Here is a 13,139-nt window from a genome sequence, read left to right on the forward strand (position 1 = left end):
CTAATTCACTCGAGTTATAAAGGCTCAATAAGATGACTTTTTATCAATTTCTCCCTTTTCTTGCTTTCTATATGACCCTTGTAACGAGCTTTAGGCCGATGACTCCCAAACCAGTTGGCATTAGGGCATCAGGTTTTAAACCCTTATAGACTTACTTGCTCGAGTCATAAAGGCTTTTTGAGAGAAGTGATAATTTTCCAATTTTTACTTTATGCCCCTTCTTTGTTTTTCTAGACATTTGACTTCCAAAACCATCCTCACTTAAAGCTTTGACCTATTCTCACCTTCCAGGTTTAAACAATCCACACATTATAATTTCATGCATGGAGCCCCCACTTATCTCCATGTTTCCCTACAATGGCTCAACCATCTCCAAACTATCTTAAAGTTGTATTACGGGTTAATGTTATAGAGGGTTATTCTAGGTTTCTCCTAATTTATTCTAAAATTCCAATCAATAACTTAACACGTGAAGCATGAGTGGCGTGCAAAAAAATGTCAAGCAATGCATCAACAAGTATTAGCAAATTAAATCCTGCACTAAATCCACAGTTTCTAGTTTATACATGTCCAATAATCACATCATAGCCGACAAGGCTATCAAACCCACACAAGCATGCAAAAGTTCATCAAGACTCACTCATCAAGCATGCATCATGCAAAAACTTGTCGAAATTAACGATGGATTGTGAATATGCAAAATAATTACATGTCAAATATTTGTTTGAAATTATGCTACCATCCCCCAAACTTATACAATACATTGTCCTCAATGTAAAATGTAAAGTTAAAATGGTAGAATTTAAAACATGGACACAACTTGGCAATAAGAGATTAACAAAACTCCCCTGATCAATTCGGTGGCTGTGGTGTGAAGCTGGGACCCGCAGCATCATCTTCAGGAGGAGGTGGGAGGCGAGATAGGAGTTGTCTCAACAACTCGGACTGCTGTGCTTGCTCGGCCTGAATGGCTTGAAGACTACTTTCCATACTTCCCAAACGATCCCAAGTTTCGTTCACACGCTACTATATGCCATCCATTCTCCCAATGTACATGTTGAACCTACCATTCATAGTCTCTACTTCCCTTCCTGTAGCTATGGCTTCATTCATAGCACCTTTTGTGCAATCTCGGGAGGAGTAGAGGTCTCTCTGCATTTTTTCAACAGTGGTGGTCATCGTCTCGAACCTCTACTGGAGATCTTGTATATCCCTACTAGTTCCAGTGATTGTGGCAAATATCTATCAAAGTAGCTACGAATCCATTTCAGCTGGTTGTGGCGAGGCTTGTGGTAAGTGTACATCTTCAGCTGCTTGTCCTTCTTCCTGTGCATTATGTCTTTGCTGCTCAAGTCGGTCTTGTTCTCTGTTCCTCACCCTAGCTCGTTCCTGAGCTTTAAATGTTGTGAGCTTTATCAATGGGCTTGATTTCTCAGGCATCTCCCCTGCCTCAACTGTAACACCGGGGATGAGACATATCCCGCTAATCAGACTAGGAAAGATCATCGAAGACCGCCTATCTCCCCAAGTCTCCAAATTTTGTATCTAATCATAGATAAGAGTAGCTAAATCAACTTTGCATCCCCGAACTAAATGATATATGAACCCAGTAGTTTGATCTGTGAAAGTTGTCTGATGTGATGTGGGTTCGATATTATGGCACATGAAGACCCAGAGGATGGCTATGGAGGGAGTAAGCTCAATTTGATTCCACTCTGCGGTGGGTAGGGGCCAAGCATTTTCTCTTCCCAAGAGAACCTCCGCCACTTCATTCCAATTGAATTAAGTGGGAATCGGGACCACATTGTCCAAATTAAGATTGTAGAAATCATGAATGAAGGTTGGGGAGAACATTATCCACTTACCTCATACCCACGTCTGGTGTAAGTGTTCTGGAGTCTAAATTTCACTATTGAAGTTTACATAAAATTCACGGACTATACTTTCATAAATCGAGTGTGGCCTTTCTACAATCTTATCCCATCCACAGATTTGTATCAGATTTGTCAACTCAAAATCAAGGAAGTCCTCTACCGGACTTGTCTCTCTGGTATCATGCCCCAATGGCGTATTATGTTCTCGTATCAAGCTAATGTTTCTGCATCTCGAAATCTTCATACACCTCCTATTAGCTCTCTGGTACGGGCTGTGCCAGAGGAGGAACCAACTTTTTTTTCCCTTTGATGTTCTCTTCGGCGACATCCTACAAAAGTAAGGAACAAAGTGTATCAAGTTCTTGAAATAAGGAAGCGATAAAGAATATCATTGACATGTAAGAATCCCCCAAACTTTCTTCAAAATGTGTGCAATATTCATCGTATGGAAGTCAATGTAACATCAATATTGCATTAATGAGAAAAACTCAAAACTATGGCTCTAACATGCACTTTTTGAAAATTCTACCCATGATTAAGTGACCATCTTCAGCCCCGAGCATCACCGAGAAATATTAAAATTTCCCCAGACAAGGTCTAGACATATGAAAGTACACATTGTGGTCTAGCATATATTCAAATTTCACTACAATCGGAGGTCGTTTGGTTAGGACAATACATGGACAAAGTTAGTGACATAAGTTGACATGGCTTAGCAATTATGTGTTTATGTGCACAAATATGTGAGGCGAATGTTTTCTAATGAAATTCCATGAGATTTCTCGTCTATTACGCCTCACAATAACAATGTAAATCATCACACAAATGAAAAGTCCAAAATTTCGAATCATATGTCTCATTGACATTTAATCAAACACGTTGTGTGCATTGGGAATTTCCATCACTTTGTTTTTGATTTACACTTAGGGCTAATCCAAAAATCGCAATTCAACGCTTAACCAATTCGAAAATGTCATAAAATCAAAGAATGGCTTCAATCTTTGCATAGAAATTAAATTTCTTACCTTGAGACCTTTGTGAGATGAAAGTGGAGAGTATGCTTCAATATTCTTGATATCAATCCCAATGAAGAGAAAAATGTGGTGCTAGGGTGAAGATTTGATGCTTGTTGGTGATTGATTGTGTGTGAAGGTGGATTGAGGGGAGGGAAAAAGACGACGTGTTCGTGTGGGGAGAATTGGGGAAAATGGGGTGGGATTTGCAAGTGACGGGTTTAATACCCGTCACTTATACACCATGCGGCCGCATGGTGTAGTTGATCTCCCCCAAAATTGTTTCGGTAAGGGTCCATGCGACTGCATGGACAAAGCCAAATTTTTTTTTAAACTAAAGCAAACTTACAATTATAAACCCAAACACACCTTGAAATTTAAAAATCCCCCGAAATTGGTTTTCAATTTCAAAATTTACTCGACATGCCATATTCCAAAAAATAATTTTTTTTTTGAAAGGGAATATACTTATTGAAAACTTGGCACCAAAACCAATTCTTTACAAAGTTTTTGAAATGCATCTCGAAAAATAAAACGAACGACTTTGAACCATGAAATGCATTACTTCACACTCAAACACCCAAAACACTTTATTTAGCCCCGACTCATGCAACTATCAGCGTGTAGTGCCTAGACTATCATGCGTGAATGATCGATGACCTAGTAAAACATACGAAATTTAAACAAATTCCTAAATTAATGCAATAAAATAAATTGAAGGATACAGTGGGTTGCCTCCAACCCAGCGCTAGTTTATAGTCGATAGCTCCACTTTCGTGTATCTTCTACACGTTGGGTTGTTGAGTTGCACAGTGGACTTCTTCTTAGGGAAATTACAGCCCCAATAATGTTTTAGTCTTTGCCCATTGACGATGAAAGTGCCTTTGGTCTCGTGACTCACTTCAATAGCCCCATATTGCATCACCTTAGTTATGGTATAGGGACTCGACCACCTTGTTCTTAGCTTTCTTGGGAAGAGTTTGAGTCTAGAATTGTACAATAACACTTTCTGGCCAACTTCAAACTCTCGCCTTTGAATGTGTAAATCATGCCATCTCTTGGTGCGCTCCTTGATCAACTTTGAGTTCTCGTAAGCTTCCATTCTCATCTCATCCAATTCATTAAGTTGTAGCAGTCGTTTTTCATCGGTAGCCTTGAGATCCATATTCAACAGTTTCATAGCCCAATATGCTCTGTGCTCCAACTCCAATGGTAGATGACATGCTTTCCCAAACACCAGGCGGTATGGAGACATTCATATTGGTGTCTTAAACGCTGTTCTATAAGCCCACAGTGCATCGTCCAACTTCTTAGATCAATCTTTTCGGGATGAGTTCACTGTAACTTCCAGTATTCTCTTTAACTGCCTATTCGAAACTTCAACTTGCCCATTGGTTTGTGGATGATATGGAGTTACTACTTTATGTTTCACCCCATATTTGTTCAACATCTGCTCTAATTGACGATTTATGAAGTGTTTGCCCCATCACTTAGTATCGACCTCAGTGTACCATATCTTGTAAATATGTACTTCTTCAAGAACTCTATCACCACTTTTGCGTCATTAGTAGGCAATACAACAGCTTCCACCCACTTAGAGACATAGTCAACGGCCACCAAGATATATTGATTTGAGTACGATGGGGGAAAAGGTCCCATGAAGTCTATTCCCCATACATCAAGTATTTCAACCTCCAAGATGTAATTTAGTGGCATCTCATTTCTTCTTAAGATATTTTCGATTTGTTGGCATTTATCGCATCTCTTCACATACTCGAATGTGTCTCTGAATAAAGTAGGCCAACAGAAACCCGACTGTAGTATCTTTACAGCAGTCTTTGGAGTGACAATGTTCTAGAATCTTCGGTACTTCATCTTCAGGAATGTATCTTCTGATTATCTGATCTGTGCCTCTTCTGTAGAGAATGGGATCCTCCCAAAAGTAATACTTCAGCTCTGTGAAGAACTTCTTTCTTTGATGGCTAGAATACTCTGGTGGAGGGATGGACTTAGCAAGGTAGTTAACAATATCAGCGTACCATGGGACTATTTCTACTCCAAAAATTTGCTCATCTGGAAAGATTTCATTGATGTCAATTGACATCTCAGGTTCATCCCATTCCAATCTTGATAGGTGGTCGGCTACCACATTTTCACTGCCTTTCTTATCCTTGATCTCAATATCGAACTCTTGCAACAATAATATCCAGTGGATCAATCTCGGCTTAGCATCCTTCTTTGTCATAAGATACTTCAGAGCGGCATGATCTGTGTAGACGATGACCTTAGACCCAACAAGATACAATCTGAACTTGTCGAATGCATAAACCACAGCTAGCAATTCTTTCTCGGTCGTCGCATAGTTGACTTGGGCATCGTTCAAAGTTCTACTTGCATAGTATATCACGTGAAAGACTTTATTCTTTCTTTGTCCCAATACCGCACCAACTGCATGATCACTCGCATCGCACATTAGCTCAAAGGGCAAATCCCAATCAGGTGACACAATCATAGGCGCTGTGGTTAGTTTTTGCTTTAAAGTATTGAACGCTATCAAACATTCCTCATTAAACTGAAAAGATACCTCTTTCATTAGCAAGTTGCACAGGGGCTTGGTAATTTTCGAGAAGTCCTTTATAAACCTCCTGTAAAACCTTGCATGCCCAAGAAAGCTTCGAACTCCTTTTACTGATGTAGGTGGCGGCAGTTTCTCAATAACTTGAATTTTCACCTTATCCACCTCTATCCCCTTTGCCGATACTCTAAGTCCCAAGACTATTTGTAACGCCCCGAATTCTCTTTATACCCCGAACGTTACCAAACGTGAATTGATTAATAAAGTGCTTGAGGCAAATACATTTTAATATAATGAGGAATTCAGTAAAAATTGAACAACCTTAACAAAAGGTAAATTAAATTAAATAGCAAATGCGGAACAATTTGGAATCATATCTTTTATCAAACATTAATAAAAGTACTTCTAACAAATAATAAAAATAGGACTAATTGAAAGTTATGACGTGACTCACAATTGAGTCTAAATTTAAAAATAATAATAATCAACTGTTATTAAATATTCTAGTGTTTCTCAAAATTAAAGTACTTCATGATGGAGATCCATTGGTCCAATATGCATCCATCCACCGCCGTCCAGTATACTAATTTCTACCTGAAAATTGTAAATACAGAGGGATGAGTATAACGAATTATACTCAATGAGATGCTTGCTACTCCACATTCAAGTCAAACGTGAAATTATGCATAAATTCTCTTACCAACATAACATGAGAATTATTACACCATAACAAATGATAATTCAAGCAAGCGCTGCAAATAACGTGAAGGCTAAATTGTGCCTTAAACTGTATCATGATTTCCCCCAAAGGAGCTCTGAGCTGAAGTTATTAAATCCATACATAACAACGTATTTGAAAAGATGTGGACAAACCACTAATAGCACTGAGCATCTCACCTTTTGAAGATGAACGTGGAAAACAAAATTGCTGAAAACGTGATTCTTTATTGAAATTCCAAAGCCTTAAAAAGCCTTAATAATATGGAGAAATATTTTTAAAGAGGAGGAGAGAATAAAGACTTGTAGAAGAAGAATGAGGAATTAATGACTAAATGCTTGAGGTTTAGTGCTATATTTATACTAAACCATGGTGTAGGGTAATCACGTGGGAAGTGGAATTTTGATAAGTTTTGAATTCTAAATTTTCGTCCATACACTCCTCGACAACTAGACTTCTATCTGATTTGGGGATAACTATTGGGTTCAGATAAATTCCATATCAACCACAATTATAATAGGAAAAAGATTTAATGGCATTGAAATTGTATGACCCCTTTACGTGGGTATGGTATCTCCAAATTGCATGAGATATATATATTTATTATTCTAATAAAACAACTTAATTGATAGCTAATTAATTTCTTGTCTTCGATTAAAACAAAATAAATGGGAGAGTGTTTCAAATGAAATAACTTAACTAGTTTAATTAATTAATTAAAGTCCTAGCTATTCTAATACGATAATTATTAGAAGACTTTATCATAAACAAAATCCTACATGATTAGGAATAATAGTTTCTATCCTAATCAAAGTAGATAAGTAAACAATTATTATAATAAATAGACTTTATCGCTACATATCATTTGCACATGAAGGATAAACTTGTTTTGAAAATGGAAAACTAGAGTCATATGCCAGCCAAATAGATTAAGTTTCTGTTAACCTGTTTAAATCCAACCACGTAAATTAACTAAAAATGTACCTTCAAAAATAATCTGCCTGGGAGGGAGTTCTAATTATTCTAATACAATATAATTTGAAGTCTATCATAATCCGAAATTGGATAAAAGAAAAGGTATTTAATTCCTCTAAAAATTTGATTAATTAATTAGAATTCTAATTGGTGATTTTTTTTTTTTTATGGGATTCTGCCAAAGTTCTAAAATTGCGATTAAGAAAAAGATAAAGAGGCTGGATGACCTTTACACACGTGGACTACATATACACTGGTTTAGTAAAGATGGAGTTTTAATATGAAATAGTGATTGACTTTATCTAAACCGAATTCTACATGGTTAGGAATAATAATTTATATCCTAATTAAAGTAGATTAGCATGACAAGGAATTTAATAGTTTCTGGAATATTATTACTATGTTTTAATCAATTATCTTTAAATTCCTTAATTGTCAATACCTATCATATTAAATTCCTAATGGCCGAGAACTGAAATGCATACTAACTAATTAGAATTTTCATTTATGGCTTGATTCTTCCATTGAATTTTATCTTAATTCAACTAATCCAAAATAGTCTTTTCTTAATCCTAACATGTATAATTAATTATTATCTATCAAAGGAGTCCAATATTAATATAGTAATTTAGCTCGAATTAATAACTAATATTATTAACTAAGTAGTTTTCTTAATTGGCTATAACTCAAGTTTAACGAATCCAAATTGAATTTTTCTTGAGTCCATAATTCGTCATTTATTACGAGCTTCAAAATGAGCCCAATATTGATAGGGTAATTCTAACTCCTTAAATAATTAATTATTTGGCCTATTTAATAAAGGTATAAAATCTGAAACTTATTTTCACTTTGGTCCCTCAACTATAAAGATATTCACATAGATCCAAATTATATATAGAGATAACCAATTAACTTGTATAAGGACTTAACTGAACATTGCATTCCTATTAAATAAATTAAAGCTAAGTAAAAATTTGGGATTTTACAACCTACCCTCCTTAAAATAATTTCGTCCTCGAAATTTACCTTAAGTTAGTTGAAAAGTTCGGGATACTTGATTTTCATCTCTTCTTCCTTTGCCCAAGTTGCTTCTTCCATTCCATGATTGCACCATAAGACCTTGATTAAAGGAATTTCCCTGTTTCTTAGTACATGAATCTTTCTTTCTAGTATCCTCAGTGGCATTTCTTCATAGGTTAAATCCTGTTGTACATCTAAATTTTGATGGTTGATCACATGACTAGGGTCCTGTGAGTATTTGTGCAACATTGATACGTGAAAAACATTATGTACTGCTGAAAGTTCTGGTGGCAGTGCCAGTCTATATGCCACATCTCCAATTCTTTCTAATACATCAAATGGTCCAATGAATCTTGGTCTCAATTTTCCTTTCTTTGCAAAACCAAGTTTAAGTGATCCAAACACTCATCAAATGAGGTCCCAAAGATTGAGAAGTCATCCATAAAGATTTCAATGAATTTCTGCACCATATCTGAGAAAATTTCCATCATGCATCGCTGAAATGTGGCACGAGCGTTGCAAAGTCCAAATGGCATTCTTCGGTATGCGAAGGTACCATAGGGGCATGTGAAGGTGGTCTTCTCCTGATCATCCGGTGCCACTGGTGTTTGATTATATCCTGAATACCCATCTAGAAAATAGTAGTGGGAATGGCCTGCCAATCTCTCCAACATCTGATCTATAAACGGAAGAGGGGAGTGATCCTTCGTTGTATCGGTATTTAGTTTGCGGTAATCAATGCAAACTCTCCACCCTGTTACCATCCTTGTCGGAATCAACTCATTCTTTTCATTCTGAACCACTATAATCCTCCTTTCTTGGGCACAACTTGCACTGGACTAGCCCATTTACTATCTGATATAGGGTAGATTATTCTAGCATCCAGAAGTTTGATCACCTCAGCTCTTACTACCTCCTTGATGTTTGGGTTTAGCCTCCTTTGACTTTCAACTGTTGGTCGAAAATTCTCCTCCATGAGAATTTTATGCATACATAAGGAAGGGCTAATCCCTTTGATATCAGCTATGGTCCACCCAATTGTTTGCTTGTTATCTCGAAGCACCCTAAGCAGTTTTTCCTCCTCCACTTCACTAACCATGTTTGAAATTATCACTGGAAGTGTATTAGACTCCCCCAAATATGCATATCTTAAGTGTGGGGGTAGCTGCTTAAGTTCCAACTTTGGTGGCTTCAGAATAGATGGCTATGATTTCTCAGGCCCTGTCCCAAGCTCTTCAAAGTATCGTTTCCTCGTGTAAGGTGGTTGGACTCCAAAAGTCTTACACACATTTCTATGTCCACAGAATCAGAATTTGTGGATTTAGAATGTGAAATAGAAGCCTCCAATGCATCTGATGGATTTTGCAGTGTAAACGACTCTTCAATCATTTTATCCATCATGTCAACCCTGAAACATCTGTCAGTCTCTATTGGTAGTTTCATAGCCTTGAAGACATTGAATGAAACCTATTCTTCTCCCAATCTCAATATCAACTGCCCATTCTGAACATTGATCAAAGCTCTGCCTGTGGCCAAGAATGGTCTGCTGGGAATATCCAGAATCATAAAATCTACTGGGAATATGAACTTCTCCACTTTAACCAATACGTCTTCAATTATTCCTCGTGGGTGTGTCAATGATTTATCAGCCAGCTATAAGGTCACCGTGGTAGCTTTAGCTTCTCCCAATCCTAATTTCCTGAAAATAGACAATGGCATTAAGTTAATACTTGCACCAAGATCACATAAAGTTTTATCAAAATAAAATTCACCAATGGTACAAGGGACAGTGAAACTCCCTGGATCTTTCAATTTTGGTGGGAGCTTTCTCTGAATCCTGGCACTACACTCCTCTGTTAGCATAACTGTCTCATGATCTCCTAGCTTCCTTTTGTTTGATAGGATGTCTTTTAGGAATTTTGCATAGCTAGGCATCTAAACCAGTACTTCAGCGAATGGGATGTTGACATAGAGCTTCTTGAAGACCTCCAGAAACTTCTTGTATTGCTATTCCATCTTTTGCTTCTTTAGCTTCTGTGGAAAGGGTATGGGTGGCTCATATGGGTTCACAGTTACAGTCTCTTTATCCCTTGAGTTTCTTTTATTTGCTCTCGGTGTTGGCTCTTTTGTCTGCTCTTCTTGCTCCAAAATCTCTTCTACTTCAGGTGATATCTCTTCTCTGTTTGCCACGGTATTATTCACTTATCTCTCAGGTAATTCAACTCCACTTCTCGTTGTTATAGCCTTTGCATGCTCTTTCGGATTGACTTCTGTGTTACTTGGCAAGCTACCTAGTGCTCTACCAGTTAATGCAACTGCCATCTGTCCCATCTGAGTTTCCAAATTTTTGATGGCTGCATTCTAGTCCTGAAGAATGGCTTCTGTCTTCTTCATGAATTGGTTGTTCGCCTCCATATATTGGTTGGTCTGTTCCATGAATTTGCAGAACATTTCTTCCAATTGAGGTTTCGTCTCTTACTGTTGATATTGCCTCTGTTGCCTATTCTGATTTTGGTTGCTCCAAGAAAAGTTGAGGTGCTTTTTCCAGCTTGGGTTGAAGGTCTCTCCATACGTGTTATTCAGCTGGCATTGTCCCTATTGAGCAAAATCTGCTTGCTCTTTTCCTTGTGCCAAAATTGGACATTCTACTATCACATGCTCAGCTCCACATTCCTCACAATTTGCCTTCTTTGTCTGCGCTGCGTTAGCTGACTGGGTAATGTTTTCCACCTTGTGAAATAAGGAATCAATCTTAGCAGATAACGCTGAATATACATCCACTTCATAAACTCCTAATGTCTTCTTTGGTATTGCTCATTCCATGGTCCACATTGCTGAGGTCATAGCCATTGTCTCATATAACTTCAATGCTTCATCAATTGTATTTGTGGACAATGACCCATTAGCTGAAGAGTCGACCATGCTCTTGAAAGCTGGAAGTAGCCCTGCATAGAAATATTGGACCTGAAGTCCCTTGCTAATCCTGTGGTGTGGACACTTCCTTAATAGATTTTTGAATCTGTTCCAAGCCTTAAAATTCTCAGATTCATCTTGCCTGAAGATAGATATGTCGTGCTTTAGCTTTGCTATCTTGTTCGGTGGGAAGAACTTAGTACGGAACTTCTGAGCTAGGTCATTCCAGGTAGTAATGTTGGCTATCGGCAGAGAATCAAGCCATTCAATCTCCTTGTCCCGCAAAGTATGTGGATACAGTCTTAATCTTATGGCGTCGTCAAAGATTCCTTGATATTTGAAGTGCTGGCACATCTCTAAGAAACGCGAAACGTGCGTGTGCGGATTCTCTTCAATTCTTCCATAAAACTGAAGTCCGTTCTGGAACAGTTGTATCACATTTGTCTTAAACTAGAAATTTGACTGCCCGTAAGGTGGATATACAATGCTGGACTGGCTTTGAATGATTTGAGGGGTCATGAACTCTCCAATGAGCATGTTTCGTTCATCTTCTTCCCCTCTTTCATTGGCTTGTACAACAGGATTGTGTTGTACATTCTCCATCTGATTTCTCACTGCTCTATTTTCTCTCTGCCTTCTTCTTAAGCTTCGTTCAATCTCTGGATCGGCTAGGAGTAGATCTCCTTCAGCAGATCTTGGCATGCACTTCTGCAAGAGAATTCAATTTAAACACTTAAATAACTAAAATATGCACTTATGCAATAAAACTAAATAAGCAATAAAATAAAATGAACTAAAATAAAATTAAAAATAAAAATTTTGAATTAGTGCTAAATTGAATAAAATTAAACGACTACTCAATCCCCGGCAATGACGCCAAAAACTTTTTCACGAAATAATTCTTTCGATTTAAAACTACCGCAAGTGTACGGATCGTAACAAGTAATAAAGTGGATTTTTAAAAGTCCGAATATCATCCCACTGAGATTGAATAGTTCAATTCTATATAATCGTACCTTAACCGAATCTAATTGAGTGAAAATATGGTCAAATGCCAAAAGCCCTAATTTCAATTAAAAACCCTAATTTCTATTAAAAATCCTAATTTCTCAATTAGAAACCCCAATCTCGAAATTTCTCTAACTAAACGACTCAAACACTCAAGTAAATGAAATTATGTAAATTCAAAAGCTAATTTATGGAAATGAATCAAAATAAAGTCACTAGGATCACAAATCCCCAATTGAAGTTATAAAAACCCTAATTTCATAAAATCAATGACCCGATGGAAATTTGCCAATTCAATGTTCCTAAATCTATCCAACATATTTTCTCGATATATATTAGACCTATTCTTGCACACCACCAGCCTATATATCTATGGATGATGCAAATATACAAGAATGCGTGTGGTTTTGTGAACAATTAGAGACTTGCATAAAGCATAGGGGTATATCTCTATCCCCTATCGGACCCTATGTTGATTTACACCTTATCGAACCTATTCCACTTCTCTCGAATGTAAGAAATAAGTCATCAACACTCACACAATCATTGGCCACTAATTGCGGAAGAAAAGCAATGCATATAAACCAATCAAGTTATCCAAACGAGTCTTTGTATTAAATTCATGAAATATGGAATTAAAATAACAAACAATGGTTCATCGATCACCTAGTGAATTGAAAACCTAGCCTAGAATATTCATAATTATAGAAAAAATGAAATTAATAAATAGAAAGAATAGCACCCGTATGAAAATTTCTTGAAATCTTGAATAAAGTCTTGAAAACCCGCTTGAATTCTTGTGGAATTGGCTTCAAGATCGTGTTTCTTGCCTACGAAAGTTATATTTTTCTTCTCCCTGGACGTTCTACCATATTTCTGAACTCCGTTTACAACCTTTACAACCTTGCTATCTTGGTCCCTAAACTCCGTTTTCTCTTTTCTTGATCTCTTTTCTTTCTTTCCTTTGTTCCATTATAAAATATTGACTCCTAGTTGATGTTTGGATCAATCAATTCCTTGATCACTTGCTCGGCTCATCTTTT

At 37.1% G+C, this 13,139-nt stretch overlaps 1 long non-coding RNA gene across 1 annotated transcript; it reads right to left on the reverse strand.

Moving 5' to 3' along the window:
• Positions 1–5,816: 5,816 nt before the first annotated feature.
• Positions 5,817–6,598, reverse strand: LOC111374015. The gene is made up of 2 exons (XR_002699054.1): positions 6,360–6,598; positions 5,817–6,056 (listed from the first exon to the last, which is right to left on the reverse strand). It is a non-coding gene; the product is annotated as an uncharacterized LOC111374015 (long non-coding RNA).
• Between the last annotated feature and the right edge of the window lie 6,541 nt (positions 6,599–13,139).

Source organism: Olea europaea, unplaced genomic scaffold (genome assembly GCF_002742605.1).
Source record: "Olea europaea var. sylvestris unplaced genomic scaffold, O_europaea_v1 scaffold1191, whole genome shotgun sequence".
Taxonomy (NCBI): Eukaryota; Viridiplantae; Streptophyta; class Magnoliopsida; order Lamiales; family Oleaceae; genus Olea; species Olea europaea.